The sequence below is a fragment of the Nomascus leucogenys genome, chromosome 11 (genome assembly GCF_006542625.1).
Source record: "Nomascus leucogenys isolate Asia chromosome 11, Asia_NLE_v1, whole genome shotgun sequence".
Classification (NCBI taxonomy): Eukaryota; Metazoa; Chordata; class Mammalia; order Primates; family Hylobatidae; genus Nomascus; species Nomascus leucogenys.
Genome location: NC_044391.1, coordinates 5593484 through 5603652, shown reverse-complemented (window position 1 = coordinate 5603652; position 10169 = coordinate 5593484). Strand labels below are relative to the sequence as shown.

The following is a 10169-nucleotide window of genomic DNA, read 5'->3' as shown; positions in this document are numbered from 1 at the left end:
TTTATTTTCTTTGTCACTAGATGTCACTGCATACACAAGTGTGCTACGGTCGCCCAGGGTAATCTGAACCCTGAGAGCTGGGAAAGAGGCAAAATAGATTCTGGAAGCCTTCACTGTGATCCTACTTGGAAGGTATCTGCACTTTGGATCTCTTTGAGGCTTTCTCACAATCTCATTTAATTAGGCTAATCCTCCCTAATACTTTGTCATTTTACAGATTGTGTGAAATCTAATTTAAATATGTGCAAATCTTTTGCTATTCAACGGGACCTTTGCATGGTGCAGCCAAATGTGGTAAATGTATCTTATTCAATGTTTCTTCCTGGTTTGGAATTATAAACAGAACGTAAATTGACTACTTATGTGCTACCTCTAATTCAAGGTATATCCTGTTAAAACACCAATTTGTTCTCAATCAGAATGAAATACTCAATAAGTACTTAAAATTGCCTGCTTGCTAGCTAATCGCATTACATATCTGCTTCAAGCTATTTAATAAAAAAAAACTTTAAGTAAAACTTGCAGTCCTTCTGTCTCCAATGTTCTCGCAAATTCCATGCTTATATTTGCATCTATTGGGGCCCGAGGTACGCTTGCTTAGGAAGAGGACCCTTGTCCATGATCTTTCCTGGCCTGGTTTGCTGTGTTTGCAATATGTGCTTGAGAGATTAATTCAAGCTGATACTACAGTGTTCTAGGGAGGCACGTTTCCAACTTCATTTTTTATTCTTAGCCTCCAAAAGGATTTGTGACAGTCTTGTCATCAAGAAAATCCTTCTGGGTCCGTAGTGGAAGTTCACCTTCATATTTTTATTCACCCGGATACCACGGAAACAGCAGTTTTACCTAAGACAATTAGCATTTAGAATTCTCCAACTCTCTTCTTAATCTGCAGCACCAGACATGAGCAGATCTTGCTGAATCTTGGACAAGTGGGTCTCTAAGGTAAGGCCTTGAACCCTTGCTTAGGATTTCATCTCATAAGTAAACACAAATAAGTTATTAAAAATCCAGGTTATAATCCCAAGTGTTTGGTGTGGTTTGTGGAAGATGTGCACCTCAGTTTCCTCGTCTATGAAAGGAAACTAAGAAAATCTGCCTTTATCTACCTCATGATGTTGTTAGGAAAATCAAACAAGATAATAGGTTTGAATAAAAATGAAGACCATTATATAGATTCATACATTATCTTCCGCTCTCTTATAATTTATTTGTAACACAGGAATTTAAATAGATTACAACAGTGGTGAATTCATATCACTTTCAAAAGTTATCTTCCTTTTTTAAAGTTAATTTAATATTTTAGCCAGTAATTAAACATAATTAGTGACTTTGTGATCAGATGTTCATTTTCTTCCACTTTGCCAACGGGCGGCATGTGGTGAATTAAACCAGCAGGTGGAATTTTAGAACAGGTGACAGGCTCCTGAGCACCCACGAAGGTTAGATTCAGATGATGGGCACAGCTTTTCTTTACTATAGCGGAAACCTTGGGATGCCTGGGACGAAGACAAGGTTGGGGAGAGCAGAGTAGGCAGAGAGCAACTGCCACCGCAAAGCATGGACAAGTCTCAGAGTGATAAATCTGCTCATTTAGGGCCCAACATGAGTTTTTCTTTCTGAGAAGTATAGCCCAAGTTATGCAAATCTGTTAGATATGAAATAGTTCTTACAAAACAGCATTTGGATGAGTCCCAAGTAAACAAATCAGACCCAGGCAGATTACATTTCCATTAAAATGCATGATTTTAAGAATGGGGTAGGGGGAAAGGAGCTGAGAAATCAAAGGTGACTTTAACTAAATCTTAAATTCAGTTTTTGCCCGAAGTCTATGTTTTATATAGCTTTCTGTTTTTCTTTTTAAAACATCGATCCCACCAAATAAGCTAATTGTGCTGATGACAGCACATTTGGTAAACGGTGGCCTACAGACCTCAGACGGCTCCTCTCTGCCTTAGTTCAGATTTCTGTGAGCACCACAAGGCTGAAGGGATCCTCTAATTATGGGCGGGATTAGTGCTCAATAGCCAATGTGTTGCTCTTCGTGGCTTGCAGCCCTTGTGGTTCCCCTGCTCCTTATGGTCGCTGTGGCCACCTAGAAATTCTTTTCAGGAGCATAATAACCAGATCAACTGCTGCAGACTGGAGCCCGGCGGAACAAAAGGAGGAGGAGGGCGCTCCCGCCGCCTTCTGCCTGCTCACAGATCCCAGCGGGCACCCCCGGGGTCACAGCAGACAAAACCAGAGTCCAGCCCCATTTGATAGGGCTCCATCCCACACGACCCACTGCCCCTACTTAAGGTCTGGGGGATAGGCTCCAACAGCGTGCACTATTTGCCAACAAAAGTACTAGCAGTGGAAAGAAATACACGCCCAGGCACTACAACACACAGGAAGACTCCTCTCGTTCAATTTTCCCTTTCAGCCATTACTCCCTGGAAATCTTGAAGGTAGCTATGAGAAGTTTATTACTAAGCATCTGTTTTTAATATTAATCTTGTACCAGGATCATTTTAATAATCATTAACGAGGAAACAGGAGGTGGTGGGCATTTATTTTACTGTCAAGTGAGGCAGTTTCTTGTTCTGTTCATCATTCTGGAAGCTTCTCTTGCACCACCCGTTGCCTGATGCCTCAGTGTGGACAGGTTTTCCCTAAGCAGCATCTGGTCCCCTTGGCGGAATCCACAGGCGTTTTGTCTCTTTCAGATTTTCAATAGTGGCCTCTGGGGGCGCCGGGGGGAGGAACCATCTGGCCAGGAGTCACCTGGCCAGTTGGGCCTGCCTGGCCTCACGCTGCTCAGCATTCCTCTGCATCAAATGGCTCAGTGCCTGCTGGGGACCTGGTCAAGTGCTGGACAATGGGCCGCAGAGCTTAGCACTGAGCCAAGAATGCAGTGTTAATAAGAACACTTTTTATTCACAATAAGGAAGGATAATATAGTTTGAGAATGTGGGACACTAAGCAACAAAATTGGTTTCAATGTTGATTCATTTATCTCCCAGCTGCATGGCCTTAGGTGACTTACTTCAGAGTTGCACATCTGCAAAAGAAGAAAAATAATAACAATTGGATTGTTGTGAGGTATTAATGAGACTACCCAGATATAAAGGTATCACTTCTATCAGGCAGGAAACAAAGGGGACATTTTAATGGGTGAATCAAGGATTGTTTAGTAACAAGACTTTTTACAAAGGTGCAGGTGTGGTTTAGAAAAAGCAAGAGGGGATTGTGCAGTACCCCAGGGCTCTCGACATCCCAGAGTTGTTAGCGTGCCAGGGCAGAAGGAGCAATGTCAGAGAGCAGTTACTGGAAACCAGATATGGAGTTGCAGCGGGAAGGACACCCTGACACAAGCTGTGGGCTTCCTCAGGGTGCAGCCAAGGAAGGGCAAGAGGAGAGGTGGGGTGGGGGAGAGCAATACTCTGAGAACGCCTCCCGGGACCTCACTCTCCTCCCGCTCTCCGAATCTCCTGCTGGTGCCACTCATCACCTGAACTACGTAGCAGCCCTGCCCACATCCCCTTGGCATTCACATAAATAGGGAAGGCTTTTCACTCCTGAGGCATTTGGCCTGAGGGTTTTTTGTTTTTCTGGCAGACAAGCATGTTTGGCCCATGTGCACAGCAAATGCATCAGAGAGCTGATGTACCTGAAACCCATAACTCATACAAGCTGGTGAAGAAATGAAGAAATAGCCCTTTCCTCACCCTGCACCATCTCCCTGAGTTCCAGCAGGATCCTCAACAGTTGCCCACCTTGAGAACTTGCTTGATTACACACTCATTATTGGATTTAGTCCCTTCCCTGTCTCACTTCGCTGCTTCTCTGTTGGTGCCTCCTGGGATTATCCCCCAAGTAAATCATACACACTACAGTCCTTATCACAGGGCTTGCTTCTGGGAGAACCTACTGAAGACAAAACCCACCTGCATTGTCCATGTGGGTCAGCCTCCCACGGCAGAGAACAAGTGAAGAGAGGGTGCCTGGTCTGCCTCACACACTTCAGCTAGTAGTATAAGCCTGGCAATAACAATTGTACAGTCGTTTCCTGCTTGTGTTCCTCTTTCACAACACTGCACAATCAGCCACCCCATTCCCTGAGGTTGACTTCTTGTATTTAACTTTTTGACTTACTGGTGTCCACCGGGCCTTGGCACAGCATTATATATATGTGTGTGTGTCTTCTGTAAGGAATAGATAGGAACCCATTCTAGGTAAGATGAGGGGTGAGTGGGGGTAGGAAATAGTAGGGTTGTAAAAAAGTAAAATATTAATAAAATTTGGATGGCATGTCTAATAAAAAACAAAACCTTAGAATTTGAATGAACACATATACATTTCAAACCATCAGTTAGCAATTGAGAGAGGGCTGGGAGGGTAGGGTCAAGAGAAAAAGGAAGCCTACTAAGCCTCCCTTAAATTAAAATATATAGGCAGTAAATCCTCCCACGAATACAAGAGGCCAGATCTGCTGTAAAAACTAGAACCAGGTATCCACATGAAGTGAAATCAAACCTGATTTATTGTAGCACATCTGAACACTTCAGGTCCCAATAAAATCTCAGCATATTGTATTAGAGTTAAAAAGGATTAGTAAAGGATGAGAAGGGCTTCAAGAAATTATTTATTAGAACACTAGTTACTTGAGGGCCTATAATGGAGACTGGCATGTAGTGGGTACGTAGTAAATATTTAATGTATGGATTGATAGATAGATGATTGGTTGAATAGACAGGTTAGGATAGCAGTATAAAACTAAACGGAACTTAACCGTACTCATCTATAATCTTCTTTGTCCAAAACAATCTTAACTCTTTTCTCATGGTGTGTGTGTGTGTGTGTGTGTGTGTGTGTACGACATATACATATGCACATACATAGACACACATGTATTATATAATATTAATATAAAGTTGTTCCATTGGCCAGAGCAAGCCACATGGATAAGCCCAGTGTCAATGTAGGAGGGTGCAACAAAGAGTATGTCACAAGGAAGCATTCATCGATTAAAGCCATGATTACATCAAGAGAGGAGTCCCTCCTTTCTCCTGTGCAGTGAAGACTTCTGAGGCCTGCACCTACCACCTCAGGGTTCTTCATCTCCTGAAAGCCAGGATGAATTTCATCCTGAAGGAGGTCTGGATGGAGTGTCCAAATGATAAGTGAATTTCTGGAAAACTAACCCATACCTCCTGAAATAGAATTTCCAAGAAAGAGCCTCAAAATCTCTATTTTAATTAAGCATAGACAGGTGAGGGAGCAGGTATGTATGCTTCTACAGGTTTCCATTTCAATATGGGAATAAGGCCCAGTGATTTGGAGGCTGATTACAAGTGTCCCTTATCTGAGTGATCACTTAGTGTTGTTAACTGGTATGTCTTTTACAGGAAAATCGAAGGCCCTGAGAAGCCGAAAGTTATGAAATGCATCAGCAGTGGGTTGAAGACAAGACCTCTCATTTTCCTGCTGACATTTCTTCCATGAGCAGTACCCAGACAGCCGACAGAAAGAGCCCAGGAGGTAAATGGGGGCATGAGATGAACACTCAAAATGCAAGGGTGTCCCATCTTTTGGCTTCCTTGGGCCACATTGGAAGAAGAACAATTATCTTGGGACATGCAGAAAATACACTAACAATAACTGATGAGCTAAAAAAATCACCAAAAAGTCTGATAATGTTTTAAGAAAGTTTACAAATTTGTGTTAGGCCACATTCAAAGCAATCCCGGGCTGCCTGTGGCCTATGGGACATGCTTGCAAGGGAGAGGACAGATAAAGATACATACGAGAGCATCCTCCTTAGAGAAAGGTCAGTGTTGAAGTCATAGGGTAAGGGAACTCTTTCAAAAGAAAGTAAAAAAAAAAAAAAGATAGTGAAGTAAATCATGTGAAGTCTCTACAGAGTAAGGGCCAAAGGGAGGACACAGTAGCTTAAAATCACAGTACTGTTTTTGTTCCTATTTTTGTTTTTCTCATAAAGCTATGGGTCAGCTGGACAGCTCACTCTTGGGTCCTCACAAAGCTACTGGTCAGCTGGGCAGCTCAGCTGGGTCCTCATCAATGAACCAGGGTTGGCTGATTTCAGCTGGGCTCACTCAATTTTCTAGAGCCCACTGGTCTGTCTGCTGCAGTGTGGCTGATCTAGGACAGCCCTGGCCTTGGTGACCTGGCTCTGCTGTATGATGCAGACATCCTCCAGCAGGCTAGCCTATCACAGCAAAACAGAGGCACAAAAGAGAGAGCAGGAAAATGCAGAGCTTCTTAAGGCCTAGGCCCTAAACTAGTGCATCACTTCTTGGCAACATTCTGGTGGCCAAAGCAAGTCACATGTCCAACCCCAGACTCTAAAGGAGGGAAAAGAGGCCCGATGCCTTAATGAGAGTAAAGTCACATTGCAAAAGGCAAGGATCCCAAAAATTTTCAAAAAAAAAATTGGAGGCCATCTTTGCAATCAAAGTTAGATTATTCTCAATGGTAAAAGTTGGAACCACAATACCATTGTTATCTTCAAAGAGTACACCTAGCTGAATCCCCCAGTCAATGCAGGAATTCCCCCAAATTAAACACACACAAACACATACACAGAAACCCTCAAAGATTCCCACAACTTGACCATTTGACCTAGCTTTTCTCACTGGGTAAAAAAAAGCAAGAAAAAAAAAACCACTGCAGCTCTCTCCCACCCCTGCTGTTCAGCCTTCAGTTTATCTGGCCTCTGCTATGAGTCACAGCTGACTGAAGGGTGGGGGTGGGTTGTGAGTCATGGCCTAAAACAAAGATAGAATTTGATGGGGGTGGACTAGCAGGCGAGAGAGAAGACACAGCAAGTTCAGGCATTCTCTCAGTGTTTAGGGTGATGTCTTCTTTCCTGCAGCTGGGGAAGTTGGGCAGAGTGCCCCCGAAGGAGGAGATTCCACACAGGCCCTGTGTATCTGAGAGTTGAGTTGCTGATTTCAGAGGTGTTTGTATCATTGCTCTAAATGTGTTTCTGCTCCCCTCCCACCCAAGATGCTGGTTCAACGGACCATTTCATCCTACCATTGTACAGAACCCACAGGAGCTAGTTACCTGGTCAGTTTGCGAAGTTAATATTTAAAAAGACTAATGGTTGCATATGGCTTCCACAGGAAAGAAATAATAAGCTAATGTTATCTATTGACTCAATCCCACATATATTTACATTTGACAACTTACAAAAAAACCTTTGGCTCAATGATAGTTTAGCTCAAGTCACTATGTTAGGATATATATTTCTTTCATCTATGACTATTTTTGTTCACACAGCAACCTGCCTCAAGCACACAAATATTTGTGTGTCTGGCCTCAAGCAATTAACGCGTCTCCTAACATGAGGTAAAGATTAAATGAAAATTCTGTCACCCTGAAATAAACCTGGAAGCAGAATTCCTGAATGTTTGCCAAATAAGGTGACTATCAGACCTAAGATGCTGAACTTTGAAATGACTGTCATAGGAACAAAGGCAAGGCATGGTTGGCGCCCGTTCAACCTGGTCAATAACATCCTTAATTACAGGACATGGCATCATTTTGATTCACAGTGGAATAAAGGCATCTATTTGTATATTTGGAAGTCTGAATGAGGATTTCCTGATGAAGTCATTTCTGTCTTACAACAGCTTTGCTTGTGCCACTAGAGTTAAAACTGGGTCACCATTTTTATGTGAGCGTATGGATACGCATACATCCACACTCAAACCCCAAACACACACACACACACACACACACACACACACACACACACACTTCATTTCAGAGTCTGATTAAAACTCTATTATACATAATTTTCTTCCAGATCAATGGTGGTGTTGGATCAAAATTTTAGCTCACAAGGAAAATCCTGTAAAGGAACCATATTTTTTCTGTGTTGCCTGCCAAAATGAGAACACCATTTGTTAAATAATTTGGGACACAGGTGCCCCGGATGTACTATTTAATGGAGAAAGAAAAAGAGAGAAACAATGGCTGCTAGTATCCAGGAAAAATGCCACTAGCTTCTTAAGCTTCTTCACCCAGAAATTGTTACAAGTAGAAGGGAATCTGACTTTGAGCTATGAGTCGTTGCTTCCCCATGACTGAGTTCCCCAAGAACTGAGTTATTACTGACCTGTGATTTGCTCACCATAAGGTCTCACCATTAATTATTGCTCTCTGCTCTGCAGAAACTTTGAATTCCACCAAAGGGTGTGCCGAAGGCTTAGATGTTGAGGAGCGTGAATTCATCCTGCCAACAAATATCATAGAGATGGGACTGGAGCAGAGGACAAGAAGGGAGAGAATTAACAAGATGAAGGTTGCAAAATCCCAAGGGGTGCTATTTGTATGGTAGCCCGAGTGAACAGCAATTTCCCTGAGGGGCGGTTGCAGCAGATATTGTGGGTACCATCTCTACATCCCTTACTCCTTACTCCTTCCTGCCTTACTCCTTCAGGGCAGAGCAGCCCAACTTACTCTTTGCCTAAGGGCAGTCCTGGTGTCTAAGCCTGGGTTAGCCACTCGTGGCAGGCCAGATGAATGATTGCTAGGAGTCTTGCATATACACCCCGTTTCCTTGCCACTTGGATAGGATAAAAGTGCTTCACCCCATTTTCCAGCAGTCTCCAGCAAGTCTAAGTTCCACTTGCTCACAGCAGTAGCTGATTTTATGAAACATCCTTTCTGGGCTGCCTTCCTTTCTCTCTCTCACTTTCCCTCTCCCATCTCTGTATTTCTTCTACTTCCCCCAATATATTAATATTATCTCAGGGATGGTTTTTGGGAACCCCAATCAAAGAAAGGAGCAAACTCAATTAAGACCCTCTGTTTTAGGTAACTTTGGTGGAGCATCCTGACATTACATCCTGAACCAGAGTGTATCTCAAGATATTTTTGGATCCTGCTTTTGTGGAGACAGAATCCACAACACAGCAGAGAGTTCCTCACTCCAAGAGGTACATTCTTCTTACTGTCTGGTTCACTCCCTAGACACATGCCAGCTTGCCCATCATACAGTGCAGCCCCCAGGATGAAGGCAAACTTCTATTTGGAGTCTGATCTTTCCAAGAGAGAGTTGAATCAACTTAATTCTTTTTCCTTGTGGCTCATTGCTGCTTTCCAGATTAAGAACAGCCTCAGATTTCTTTCTGGCTTCCATATACCATGCATCCTATTGCTTTGCTTATATTCTTACCCCCCAATGTCAAAACAGTCCTGAAGTATAGACCAGATCATGTCACACATATGCAGAACTGATCATGTCAGTTCAACCTTGGCTCCAAGAATAAAGCTGTAAGTCCTATAACCACAATCTGCAAGGCCTTAGGGTGACTCGATTCCTGAAGGCTACTCCAATATCATTTCTTCTCATTTTCCTCATCACACCTTGCCTTTCTTTGAACATAGTGACGTATTCCTGCTGCAGAATTTTGCATTAGCTGTGTCCTGTATCTGGTGCACTCTTTTTATTGAGAGTGCACTCCTACCTAACCTAACTCATGCTTTTGTGCAAATGTCACCATCTCAGACAGGCCTTTGCTAACCATCCCAGCACCCCTTTAATTTATTATTGCTTACTTTAATGGCTTCTCTTTATAGCTGTCAGCACCAACTGACATTATATGTACTCGTTTGGCTGGTTTTTGTTAGTCTTTCCATGACAATGTAAGCGCCACTGGCTCATCACTAACATCATGTGCCTGGCACACAGAAGGTACTCAATTAATATTTATATGGTTGCTGAATTAATATATGGTGTTACTTTTAAAAAGAAGCAAAGTAATCTGTAAATGCTTTTACTAAAATAATCATTTACATGCAGACTAGGTATTTTAAAATATAGTCTATTTCCTGTTATAGATTGATTTATTTTTAAAGGATTGTCTCCTTACTCTTTAAAGATACGTTTTCCCTGTTTTCCAAATTAGTTTTTTTTTTCTCTTTGATTATTCAGTCCCAAGTTAGGAGAATGTCTAAACCTTGAGATGTACTGACTGATAAATTAACTAACAAAGAACAGAAATATATACCTCAAATTGCACTGCTATCATCTATGATAATTTATTTATTCAACAGATATTAATTGAGCATTTACTATATCTCAGACACTGCTGTACATATTCAGAGAATACAACAGGCAAAAATTTCTGACCTCAAAGAACTTACACAGAAAA

At 42.3% G+C, this 10169-nt stretch overlaps 1 long non-coding RNA gene across 1 annotated transcript; it reads left to right on the top strand.

Moving 5' to 3' along the window:
• Positions 1-896: 896 nt before the first annotated feature.
• Positions 897-7585, top strand: LOC105740438. The gene is made up of 2 exons (XR_001116486.1): positions 897-945; positions 5391-7585. It is a non-coding gene; the product is annotated as an uncharacterized LOC105740438 (long non-coding RNA).
• Positions 7586-10169: the final 2584 nt, after the last annotated feature.